Below are 15,019 nucleotides of genomic sequence, written 5' to 3' on the forward strand. Positions count from 1 at the left end.
ATTGAGGTCAACTGTCACTTTGTGTTAATTGAAAATTTTCAAAGTCTATCTTCCTAATTTGAAGTCGAATTTCAACATTTCTCATATATTTGAGTGAGGTTGCATCTAACTTTGTCAGATATCATCGAATAACATCCATTGAAGCCCATTGAGGTCAACTGTCACTTTGTAATAATTGAAAATATTCAAAGTCTATCTTCCTAATTTTAAGTCGAATTTCAACATTTCTCATATATTTGAGCGAGCTTGCATCTAACTTTGTCAGATATCATCGAATAACATCCATTGAAGCCCATTGAGGTCAACGTCACTTTGTGTTAATTGAAAATTTTCAAAGTCTATCTTCCTAATTTGGAGTCGAATTTCAACATTTCTCATATATTTGGGTGAGTTTGCATCTAACTTTGTCAGATATCATCGAATAACATCCATTGAAGCCCATTGAGGTCAGCTGTCACTTTGTAATAATTGAAAATATTCAAAGTCTATCTTCCTAATTTGAAGTCGAATTTCAACATTTCTCATATATTTGAGTGCGATTGCATCTAACTTTGTCAGATATCATCGAATAACATCCATTGGAGCCCATTGAGGTCAACTTTCACTTTGTAATAATTGAAAATTTTCAAAGTCTATCTTCCTAATTTGAAGTCGAATTTCAACATTCCTCATATATTTGAGTGAGTTTGCATCTAACTTTGTCAGATATCATCGAATAACATCCATTGAAGCCCATTGAGGTCAACTGTCACTTTGTAATAATTGAAAATATTCAAAGTCTATCTTCCTAATTTGAAGTCGAATTTCAACATTTCTCATATATTTGAGTGAGTTTGCATCTAACTTTGTCAGATATCATCGAATAACATCCATTGAAGCCCATTGAGGTCAACTGTCACTTTGTAATAATTGAAAATATTCAAAGTCTATCTTCCTAATTTTAAGTCGAATTTCAACATTTCTCATATATTTGAGCGAGCTTGCATCTAACTTTGTCAGATATCATCGAATAACATCCATTGAAGCCCATTGAGGTCAACGTCACTTTGTGTTAATTGAAAATTTTCAAAGTCTATCTTCCTAATTTGGAGTCGAATTTCAACATTTCTCATATATTTGGGTGAGTTTGCATCTAACTTTGTCAGATATCATCGAATAACATCCATTGAAGCCCATTGAGGTCAGCTGTCACTTTGTAATAATTGAAAATATTCAAAGTCTATCTTCCTAATTTGAAGTCGAATTTCAACATTTCTCATATATTTGAGTGCGATTGCATCTAACTTTGTCAGATATCATCGAATAACATCCATTGGAGCCCATTGAGGTCAACTTTCACTTTGTAATAATTGAAAATTTTCAAAGTCTATCTTCCTAATTTGAAGTCGAATTTCAACATTCCTCATATATTTGAGTGAGTTTGCATCTAACTTTGTCAGATATCATCGAATAACATCCATTGAAGCCCATTGAGGTCAACTGTCACTTTGTAATAATTGAAAATATTCAAAGTCTATCTTCCTAATTTGAAGTCGAATTTCAACATTTCTCATATATTTGAGTGAGTTTGCATCTAACTTTGTCAGATATCATCGAATAACATCCATTGAAGCCCATTGAGGTCAACTGTCACTTTGTGTTAATTGAAAATTTTCAAAGTCTATCTTCCTAATTTGAAGTCGAATTCCAACATTTCTCATATATTTGAGTGAGTTTGCATCTAACTTTGTTAGATATCATCGAATAACATCCATTGGAGCCCATAGAGGTCAACTGTCACTTTGTAATAATTGAAAATTTTCAAAGTCTATCTTCCTAATTTGAAGTCGAATTTCAACATTTCTCATATATTTGAGTGAGTTTGCATCTAACTTTGTCAGATATCATCGAATAACATCCATTGAAGCCCATTGAGGTCAACTGTCACTTTGTGTTATTTGAAAATTTTCAAAGTCTATCTTCCTAATTTGGAGTCGAATTTCAACATTTCTCATATATTTGAGTGAGTTTGCATCTAACTTTGTCAGATATCATCGAATAACATCCATTGAAGCCCATTGAGGTCAACTGTCACTTTGTGATAATTGAAAATTTTCAAAGTCTATCTTCCTAATTTGAAGTCGAATTTCAACATTTCTCATATATTTGAGTGAGTTTGCATCTAACTTTGTCAGATATCATCGAATAACATCCATTGAAGCCCATTGAGGTCAACTGTCACTTTGTAATAATTGAAAATTTTCAAAGTCTATCTTCCTAATTTGAAGTCGAATTTCAACATTTCTCATATATTTGAGTGCGATTGCATCTAACTTTGTCAGATATCATCGAATAACATCCATTGGAGCCCATTGAGGTCAACTTTCACTTTGTAATAATTGAAAATTTTCAAAGTCTATCTTCCTAATTTGAAGTAGAATTCCAACATTTCTCATATATTTGAGTGTGTTTGCATCTAACTTTGTCAAATATCATCGAATAACATCCATTGAAGCCCATTGATGTCAACTGTCACTTTGTGTTAATTGAAAATTTTCAAAGTCTATCTTCCTAATTTGAAGTCGAATTTCAACATTTCTCATATATTTGAGTGCGATTGCATCTAACTTTGTCAGATATCATCGAATAACATCCATTGGAGCCCATTGAGGTCAACTTTCACTTTGTAATAATTGAAAATTTTCAAAGTCTCTCTTCCTAATTTGAAGTAGAATTCCAACATTTCTCTTATATTTGAGTGTGTTTGCATCTAACTTTGTCAAATATCATCGAATAACATCCATTGAAGCCCATTGAGGTCAACTGTCACTTTGTAATAATTGAAAATTTTCAAAGTCTATCTTCCTAATTTGAAGTCGAATTTCAACATTTCTCATATATTTGAGTGAGTTTGCATCTAACTTTGTCAGATATCATCGAATAACATCCATTGAAGCCCATTGAGGTCAACTGTCACTTTGTAATAATTGAAAATTTTCAAAGTCTATCTTCCTAATTTGAAGTCGAATTTCAACATTTCTCATATATTTGAGTGCGATTGCATCTAACTTTGTCAGATATCATCGAATAACATCCATTGGAGCCCATTGAGGTCAACTTTCACTTTGTAATAATTGAAAATTTTCAAAGTCTATCTTCCTAATTTGAAGTAGAATTCCAACATTTCTCATATATTTGAGTGTGTTTGCATCTAACTTTGTCAGATATCATCGAATAACATCCATTGAAGCCCATCGAGGTCAGCTGTCACTTTGTAATAATTGAAAATATTCAAAGTCTATCTTCCTAATTTGAAGTCGAATTTCAACATTTCTCATATATTTGAGTGCGATTGCATCTAACTTTGTCAGATATCATCGAATAACATCCATTGGAGCCCATTGAGGTCAACTTTCACTTTGTAATAATTGAAAATTTTCAAAGTCTATCTTCCTAATTTGAAGTCGAATTTCAACATTCCTCATATATTTGAGTGAGTTTGCATCTAACTTTGTCAGATATCATCGAATAACATCCATTGAAGCCCATTGAGGTCAACTGTCACTTTGTAATAATTGAAAATATTCAAAGTCTATCTTCCTAATTTGAAGTCGAATTTCAACATTTCTCATATATTTGAGTGAGTTTGCATCTAACTTTGTCAGATATCATCGAATAACATCCATTGAAGCCCATTGAGGTCAACTGTCACTTTGTGTTAATTGAAAATTTTCAAAGTCTATCTTCCTAATTTGAAGTCGAATTCCAACATTTCTCATATATTTGAGTGAGTTTGCATCTAACTTTGTTAGATATCATCGAATAACATCCATTGAAGCCCATTGAGGTCAACTGTCACTTTGTGTTATTTGAAAATTTTCAAAGTCTATCTTCCTAATTTGGAGTCGAATTTCAACATTTCTCATATATTTGAGTGAGTTTGCATCTAACTTTGTCAGATATCATCGAATAACATCCATTGAAGCCCATTGAGGTCAACTGTCACTTTGTAATAATTGAAAATTTTCAAAGTCTATCTTCCTAATTTGAAGTCGAATTTCAACATTTCTCATATATTTGAGTGCGATTGCATCTAACTTTGTCAGATATCATCGAATAACATCCATTGGAGCCCATTGAGGTCAACTTTCACTTTGTAATAATTGAAAATTTTCAAAGTCTATCTTCCTAATTTGAAGTAGAATTCCAACATTTCTCATATATTTGAGTGTGTTTGCATCTAACTTTGTCAAATATCATCGAATAACATCCATTGAAGCCCATTGATGTCAACTGTCACTTTGTGTTAATTGAAAATTTTCAAAGTCTATCTTCCTAATTTGAAGTCGAATTCCAACATTTCTCATATATTTGAGTGAGTTTGCATCTAACTTTGTCAGATATCATCGAATAACATCCATTGAAGCCCATTGAGGTCAACTGTCACTTTGTAATAATTGAAAATTTTCAAAGTCTATCTTCCTAATTTGAAGTCGAATTTCAACATTTCTCATATATTTGAGTGAGTTTGCATCTAACTTTGTCAGATATCATCGAATAACATCCATTGAAGCCCATTGAGGTCAACTGTCACTTTGTAATAATTGAAAATTTTCAAAGTCTATCTTCCTAATTTGAAGTCGAATTTCAACATTTCTCATATATTTGAGTGCGATTGCATCTAACTTTGTCAGATATCATCGAATAACATCCATTGGAGCCCATTGAGGTCAACTTTCACTTTGTAATAATTGAAAATTTTCAAAGTCTATCTTCCTAATTTGAAGTAGAATTCCAACATTTCTCATATATTTGAGTGTGTTTGCATCTAACTTTGTCAAATATCATCGAATAACATCCATTGAAGCCCATTGATGTCAACTGTCACTTTGTGTTAATTGAAAATTTTCAAAGTCTATCTTCCTAATTTGAAGTCGAATTTCAACATTTCTCATATATTTGAGTGAGTTTTCATCTAACTTTGTTAGATATCATCGAATAACATCCATTGGAGCCCATAGAGGTCAACTGTCACTTTGTAATAATTGAAAATTTTCAAAGTCTATCTTCCTAATTTGAAGTCGAATTTCAACATTTGTCATATATTTGAGTGAGTTTTCATCTAACTTTGTTAGATATCATCGAATAACATCCATTGGAGCCCATAGAGGTCAACTGTCACTTTGTAATAATTGAAAATTTTCAAAGTCTATCTTCCTAATTTGAAGTCGAATTTCAACATTTCTCATATATTTGAGTGAGATTGCATCTAACTTTGTCAGATATCATCGAATAACATCCATTGGATCCCATTGAGGTCAACTTTCACTTTGTAATAATTGAAAATTTTTAAAGTCTATCTTCCTAGTTTGGAGTCGAATTTCAACATCTCTCATATATTTGAGTGAGTTTGCATCTAACTTTGTCAGATATCATCGAATAACATCCATTGAAGCCCATTGAGGTCAACTGTCACTTTGTGTTAATTGAAAATTTTCAATTATTACAAAGTGACAGTTGACCTCAATGGGCTTCAATGGATGTAAATCGACGAAATCTGAAAAAGTTAGTTGCCAACTAACTCAAATATATAAGAATTGATGAGATTCGACTTGAAATGAGGAAGATAGATTTTGAAATTTTTCATTCAAAACAAAGTGACAATCGACCTCAATGGGTTCCAATGGATGTAAATCGACGATATCTGTAAAAGTTAGTTGCCAACTAACTGAAATATATGAGAATTGATGAGATTCGACTTGAAATGAGGAAGATAGACTTTGAAAATTTTCATTCAAAACAATGTGACAATCTACCTCAATGGGCTTCAATGGATGTAAATCGACGATATCTGAAAAAGTTAGTTGCCTACTAACTCAAATATATAAGAATTGATGAGATTCGACTTGAAATGAGGAATATAGACTTTGAAAATTTTCATTCAAAACAATGTGACAATCGACCTCAATGGGCTTCAATGGATGTAAATCGACGATGTCTGTAAAAGTTAGTTCCCAACTAACTCAAATATATAAGAATTCATGAGATTCGACTTGAAATGAGGAAGATAGACTTTGAAAATTTTCATTCAAAACAAAGTGACAATCGACCTCAATGGGCTTCAATGGATGTAATCGACGATATCTGAAAAAGTTCGTTGCCAACTAACTCAAATATATAAGAATTGATGAGATTCGACTTGGAATGAGGAAGATAGACTTTGAAAATTTTCAATCAAAACAAAGTGAAAATCGACCTCAATGGGCTTCAATGGATGTAAATCGATGATATCTGTAAAAGTTAGTTGCAAACTCACTCAAATATTTGAGAATTGATGAGATTCGACTTGAAATGAGGAAGATAGACTTTGAAAATTTTCATTCAAAACAAAGTGACAATCGACCTCAATGGGCTCCAATGGATGTAAATCGATGATATCTGTAAAAGTTAGTTGCCAACTAACTCAAATATATGAGAATTGATGAGATTCGACTTGAAATGAGGAAGTTAGACTTTGAAAATTTTCATTCAAAACAATGTGGCAATCGACTTCAATGGGCTTCAATGGATGTATATCGACGATATATGGGAAAGTTAGTTGCCAACTAACTCAAATATATAAGAATTGATGGGATTCGACTTGAAATGAGAAAGATAGACTTTGAAAATTTTCATTCAAAACAAAGTGACAATCGACTTCAATGGGCTTCAATGGATGTAAATCGACGATGTCTGAAAAAGTTAGTTGCCAACCAACTCAAATATATAAGAATTGATGAGATTCGACTCGAAATGAGGTATATAGACTTTGAAAATTTTCATGCAAAACAATGTGACAATCGACCTCAATGGGCTTCAATGGATGTAAATCGACGATATCTGAAAAAGTTAAATGCCAACTAACTCAAATATATAAGAATTGATGAGATTCGACTTGAAATGAAGAAGATAGACTTTGAAAATTTTCATTCAAAACAATGTGATAATCGACCTCAATGGGCTTCAATGGATGTAAATCGACGATATATGGGAAAGTTAGTTGCCAACTAACTCAAATATATAAGAATTTATGGGATTCGACTTGAAATGAGGAAGATAGACTTTGAAAATTTTCATTCAAAACAAAGTGACAATCGACCTCAATGGGCTTCAATGGATGTAACCGACGATATCTGAAAAAGTTAGTTGCCAACTAACTCAAATATATAAGAATTAATGAGATTCGACTTGAAATGAGGAAGATAGACTTTGAAAATTTTCAATCAAAACAAAGTGAAAATCGACCTCAATGGGCTTCAATGGATGTAAATCGACGATATCTGAAAAAGTTAGTTGCAAACTCACTCAAATATATGAGAATTGATGAGATTCGACTTGAAATGAGGAAGATAGACTTTGAAAATTTTCATTCAAAACAATGTGACAATCGACCTCAATGGGCTTCAATGGATGTAAGTCGACGATATCTGTAAAAGTTAGTTGCCAACTAACTCAAATATATAAGAATTGATGAGATTCGACTTAAAATGAGGAAGATAGACTTTGAAAATCTTCATTCAAAACAATGTGACAATCGACCTCAATGGGCTTCAATGGATGTAAATCGACGATATATGGGAAAGTCAGTTGCCAACTAACTCAAATATATAAGAATTGATGAGATTCGACTTGAAATGAGGAAGATAGACTTTGAAAATTTTCATTCAAAACAAAGGGACAATCGACCTCAATGGGCTTCAATGGATGTAAATCGACTATATCTGTAAAAGTTAGTTACCAACTAACTCAAATATATAAGAATTCATGAGATTCGATTTGAAATGAGGAAGATAGACTTTGAGAAGTTTCATTCAAAACAAAGTGACAATCGACCTCAATGGGCTTCAATGGATGTAATCGACGATATCTGGAAAAGTTAGTTGCCAACTAACTCAAATATATAAGAATTGATGAGATTCGACTTGGAATGAGGAAGATAGACTTTGAGAAGTTTCAATCAAAACAAAGTGAAAATCGACCTCAATGGGCTTCAATGGATGTAAATCGACGATATCTGGAAAAGTTACTTGCAAACTCACTCAAATATATGAGACTTGATGAGATTCGACTTGAAATGAGGAAGATAGACTTTGAAAATTTTCATTCAAAACAAAGTGACAATCGAACTCAATGGGCTCCAATGGATGTAAATCGATGATATCTGTAAAAGTTAGTTTCCAACTAACTCAAATATATGAGAATTGATGAGATTCGACTTGAAATGAGGAAGTTAGACTTTGAAAATTTTCATTCAAAACAATGTGACAGTCGACCTCAATGGGCTTCAATGGATGTAAATCGACGATATCTGAAAAAGTTAGTTGCCAACTAACTCAAATATATAAGAATTGATGAGATTCGACTTGAAATGAGGAAGATAGACTTTGAAAATTTTCATTCAAATAAATGTGACAAACGACCTCAATGGGCCTCAATGGATGTAAATCGACGATATCTGAAAAAGTTAGATGCCAACTAACTCAAATATATAAGAATTGATGAGATTCGACTTGAAATGAGGAATATAGACTTTGAAAATTTTCATGCAAAACAATGTGACAATCGACCTCAATGGGCTTCAATGGATGTAAATCGACGATATCTGAAAAAGTTAGTTGCCAACTAACTCAAATATATAAGAATTGATGGGATTCGACTTGAAATGAGAAAGATAGACTTTGAAAATTTTCATTCAAAACAAAGTGACAATCGACCTCAATGGGCTTCAATGGATGTAAATCGACGATGTCTGAAAAAGTTAGTTGCCAACTAACTCAAATATATAAGAATTAATGAGATTCGACTTGAAATGAGGAAGATAGACTTTGAAAATTTTCATTAAAAACAATGTGACAATCGACTTCAATGGGCTTCAATGGATGTAAATCGACGACATATGGGAAAGTTAGTTGCCAACTAACTCAAATATATAAGAATTGATGAGATTCGACTTGAAATGAGGAAGATAGACTTTGAAAATTTTCATTCAAAACAATGTGGCAATCGACTTCAATGGGCTTCAATGGATGTATATCGACGATATATGGGAAAGTTAGTTGCCAACTAACTCAAATATATAAGAATTGATGGGATTCGACTTGAAATGAGAAAGATAGACTTTGAAAATTTTCATTCAAAACAAAGTGACAATCGACTTCAATGGGCTTCAATGGATGTAAATCGACGATGTCTGAAAAAGTTAGTTGCCAACCAACTCAAATATATAAGAATTGATGAGATTCGACTCGAAATGAGGTATATAGACTTTGAAAATTTTCATGCAAAACAATGTGACAATCGACCTCAATGGGCTTCAATGGATGTAAATCGACGATATCTGAAAAAGTTAGTTGCCAACTAACTCAAACATATAAGAATTGATGAGATTCGACTTGAAATGAAGAAGATAGACTTTGAAAATTTTCATTCAAAACAATGTGATAATCGACCTCAATGGGCTTCAATGGATGTAAATCGACGATATCTGAAAAAGTTAGTTGCCAACTAACTCAAATATATAAGAATTGATGGGATTCGACTTGAAATGAGAAAGATAGACTTTGAAAATTTTCATTCAAAACAAAGTGACAATCGACCTCAATGGGCTTCAATGGATGTAAATCGACGATGTCTGAAAAAGTTAGTTGCCAACTAACTCAAATATATAAGAATTAATGAGATTCGACTTGAAATGAGGAAGATAGACTTTGAAAATTTTCATTAAAAACAATGTGACAATCGACTTCAATGGGCTTCAATGGATGTAAATCGACGACATATGGGAAAGTTAGTTGCCAACTAACTCAAATATATAAGAATTGATGAGATTCGACTTGAAATGAGGAAGATAGACTTTGAAAATTTTCATTCAAAACAATGTGGCAATCGACTTCAATGGGCTTCAATGGATGTATATCGACGATATATGGGAAAGTTAGTTGCCAACTAACTCAAATATATAAGAATTGATGGGATTCGACTTGAAATGAGAAAGATAGACTTTGAAAATTTTCATTCAAAACAAAGTGACAATCGACTTCAATGGGCTTCAATGGATGTAAATCGACGATGTCTGAAAAAGTTAGTTGCCAACCAACTCAAATATATAAGAATTGATGAGATTCGACTCGAAATGAGGTATATAGACTTTGAAAATTTTCATGCAAAACAATGTGACAATCGACCTCAATGGGCTTCAATGGATGTAAATCGACGATATCTGAAAAAGTTAGTTGCCAACTAACTCAAACATATAAGAATTGATGAGATTCGACTTGAAATGAAGAAGATAGACTTTGAAAATTTTCATTCAAAACAATGTGATAATCGACCTCAATGGGCTTCAATGGATGTAAATCGACGATATATGGGAAAGTTAGTTGCCAACTAACTCAAATATATAAGAATTTATGGGATTCGACTTGAAATGAGGAATATAGACTTTGAAAATTTTCATTCAAAACAAAGTGACAATCGACCTCAATGGGCTTCAATGGATGTAACCGACGATATCTGAAAAAGTTAGTTGCCAACTAACTCAAATATATAAGAATTAATGAGATTCGACTTGAAATGAGGAAGATAGACTTTGAAAATTTTCAATCAAAACAAAGTGAAAATCGACCTCAATGGGCTTCAATGGATGTAAATCGACGATATCTGAAAAAGTTAGTTGCAAACTCACTCAAATATATGAGAATTGATGAGATTCGACTTGAAATGAGGAAGATAGACTTTGAAAATTTTCATTCAAAACAATGTGACAATCGACCTCAATGGGCTTCAATGGATGTAAATCGACGATATCTGTAAAAGTTAGTTGCCAACTAACTCAAATATATAAGAATTGATGAGATTCGACTTAAAATGAGGAAGATAGACTTTGAAAATCTTCATTCAAAACAATGTGACAATCGACCTCAATGGGCTTCAATGGATGTAAATCGACGATATATGGGAAAGTCAGTTGCCAACTAACTCAAATATATAAGAATTGATGAGATTCGACTTGAAATGAGGAAGATAGACTTTGAAAATTTTCATTCAAAACAATGTGACAAACGACCTCAATGGGCTTCAATGGATGTAAATCGACGATATCTGAAAAAGTTAGATGCCAACTAACTCAAATATATAAGAATTGATGAGATTCGACTTGAAATGAGGAATATAGACTTTGAAAATTTTCATGCAAAACAATGTGACAATCGACCTCAATGGGCTTCAATGGATGTAAATCGACGATATCTGAAAAAGTTAGTTGCCAACTAACTCAAATATATAAGAATTGATGAGATTCGACTTGAAATGAGGAAGATAGACTTTGAAAATTTTCATTCAAAACAAAGTGACAATCGAACTCAATGGGCTCCAATGGATGTAAATCGATGATATCTGTAAAAGTTAGTTGCCAACTAACTCAAATATATGAGAATTGATGAGATTCGACTTGAAATGAGGAAGATAGACTTTGAAAATTTTCATTCAAAACAATGTGACAGTCGACCTCAATGGGCTTCAATGGATGTAAATCGACGATATCTGAAAAAGTTAGTTGCCAACTAACTCAAATATATAAGAATTGATGAGATTCGACTTGAAATGAGGAAGATAGACTTTGAAAATTTTCATTCAAATAAATGTGACAAACGACCTCAATGGGCCTCAATGGATGTAAATCGACGATATCTGAAAAAGTTAGATGCCAACTAACTCAAATATATAAGAATTGATGAGATTCGACTTGAAATGAGGAATATAGACTTTGAAAATTTTCATGCAAAACAATGTGACAATCGACCTCAATGGGCTTCAATGGATGTAAATCGACGATATCTGAAAAAGTTAGTTGCCAACTAACTCAAATATATAAGAATTGATGGGATTCGACTTGAAATGAGAAAGATAGACTTTGAAAATTTTCATGCAAAACAATGTGACAATCGACCTCAATGGGCTTCAATGGATGTAAATCGACGATATCTGAAAAAGTTAGTTGCCAACTAACTCAAATATATAAGAATTGATGAGATTCGACTTGAAATGAGGAAGATAGACTTTGAAAATTTTCATTCAAAACAAAGTGACAATCGAACTCAATGGGCTCCAATGGATGTAAATCGATGATATCTGTAAAAGTTAGTTGCCAACTAACTCAAATATATAAGAATTAATGAGATTCGACTTGAAATGAGGAAGATAGACTTTGAAAATTTTCAATCAAAACAAAGTGAAAATCGACCTCAATGGGCTTCAATGGATGTAAATCGACGATATCTGAAAAAGTTAGTTGCAAACTCACTCAAATATATGAGAATTGATGAGATTCGACTTGAAATGAGGAAGATAGACTTTGAAAATTTTCATTCAAAACAAAGTGACAATCGACCTCAATGGGCTCCAATGGATGTAAATCGATGATATCTGTAAAAGTTAGTTGCCAACTAACTCAAATATATGAGAATTGATGAGATTCGACTTGAAATGAGGAAGATAGACTTTGAAAATTTTCATTCAAAACAATGTGACAATCGACCTCAATGGGCTTCAATGGATGTAAATCGACGATATCTGTAAAAGTTAGTTGCCAACTAACTCAAATATATAAGAATTGATGAGATTCGACTTAAAATGAGGAAGATAGACTTTGAAAATCTTCATTCAAAACAATGTGACAATCGACCTCAATGGGCTTCAATGGATGTAAATCGACGATATATGGGAAAGTCAGTTGCCAACTAACTCAAATATATAAGAATTGATGAGATTCGACTTGAAATGAGGAAGATAGACTTTGAAAATTTTCATTCAAAACAAAGGGACAATCGACCTCAATGGGCTTCAATGGATGTAAATCGACTATATCTGTAAAAGTTAGTTACCAACTAACTCAAATATATAAGAATTCATGAGATTCGATTTGAAATGAGGAAGATAGACTTTGAGAAGTTTCATTCAAAACAAAGTGACAATCGACCTCAATGGGCTTCAATGGATGTAATCGACGATATCTGGAAAAGTTAGTTGCCAACTAACTCAAATATATAAGAATTGATGAGATTCGACTTGGAATGAGGAAGATAGACTTTGAGAAGTTTCAATCAAAACAAAGTGAAAACCGACCTCAATGGGCTTCAATGGATGTAAATCGACGATATCTGGAAAAGTTACTTGCAAACTCACTCAAATATATGAGACTTGATGAGATTCGACTTGAAATGAGGAAGATAGACTTTGAAAATTTTCATTCAAAACAAAGTGACAATCGACCTCAATGGGCTCCAATGGATGTAAATCGATGATATCTGTGAAAGTTAGTTGCCAACTAACTCAAATATGTGAGAATTGATGAGATTCGACTTGACATAAGGAAGATAGACTTTGAAAATTTTCATTCAAAACAATGTGACAAACGACCTCAATGGGCTTCAATGGATGTAAATCGACGATATCTGAAAAAGTTAGATGCCAACTAACTCAAATATATAAGAATTGATGAGATTCGACTTGAAATGAGGAATATAGACTTTGAAAATTTTCATGCAAAACAATGTGACAATCGACCTCAATGGGCTTCAATGGATGTAAATCGACGATATCTGAAAAAGTTAGTTGCCAACTAACTCAAATATATAAGAATTGATGAGATTCGACTTGAAATGAGGAAGATAGACTTTGAAAATTTTCATTCAAAACAAAGTGACAATCGAACTCAATGGGCTCCAATGGATGTAAATCGATGATATCTGTAAAAGTTAGTTGCCAACTAACTCAAATATATGAGAATTGATGAGATTCGACTTGAAATGAGGAAGATAGACTTTGAAAATTTTCATTCAAAACAATGTGACAGTCGACCTCAATGGGCTTCAATGGATGTAAATCGACGATATCTGAAAAAGTTAGTTGCCAACTAACTCAAATATATAAGAATTGATGAGATTCGACTTGAAATGAGGAAGATAGACTTTGAAAATTTTCATTCAAATAAATGTGACAAACGACCTCAATGGGCCTCAATGGATGTAAATCGACGATATCTGAAAAAGTTAGATGCCAACTAACTCAAATATATAAGAATTGATGAGATTCGACTTGAAATGAGGAATATAGACTTTGAAAATTTTCATGCAAAACAATGTGACAATCGACCTCAATGGGCTTCAATGGATGTAAATCGACGATATCTGAAAAAGTTAGTTGCCAACTAACTCAAATATATAAGAATTGATGGGATTCGACTTGAAATGAGAAAGATAGACTTTGGAAATTTTCATTCAAAACAAAGTGACAATCGACCTCAATGGGCTTCAATGGATGTAAATCGACGATGTCTGGAAAAGTTAGTTGCCAACTAACTCAAATATATAAGAATTGATGAGATTCGACTTGGAATGAGGAAGATAGACTTTGAAAATTTTCTATCAAAACAAAGTGAAAATCGACCTCAATGGGCTTCAATGGATGTAAATCGACGATATCTGAAAAAGTTAGTTGCAAACTCACTCAAATATTTGAGAATTGATGAGATTCGACTTGAAATGAGGAAGATAGACTTTGAAAATTTTCATTCAAAACAAAGTGACAATCGACCTCAATGGTCTCCAATGAATGTAAATCGATGATATCTGTAAAAGTTAGTTGCCAACTAACTCAAATATATGAGAATTGATGAGATTCGACTTGAAATGAGGAAGATAGACTTTGAAAATTTTCATTCAAAACAATGTGACAGTCGACCTCAATGGGCTTCAATGGATGTAAATCGACGATATCTGAAAAAGTTAGTTGTCAACTAACTCAAATATATAAGAATTGATGAGATTCGACTTGAAATGAGGAAGATAGACTTTGAAAATTTTCATTCAAATAAATGTGACAAACGACCTCAATGGGCCTCAATGGATGTAAATCGACGATATCTGCAGAAGTTAGATGCCAACTAACTCAAATATATAAGAATTGATGAGATTCGACTTGAAATGAGGAATATAGACTTTGA

The sequence above is a fragment of the Diorhabda sublineata genome, chromosome 9 (genome assembly GCF_026230105.1).
Source record: "Diorhabda sublineata isolate icDioSubl1.1 chromosome 9, icDioSubl1.1, whole genome shotgun sequence".
Classification (NCBI taxonomy): Eukaryota; Metazoa; Arthropoda; class Insecta; order Coleoptera; family Chrysomelidae; genus Diorhabda; species Diorhabda sublineata.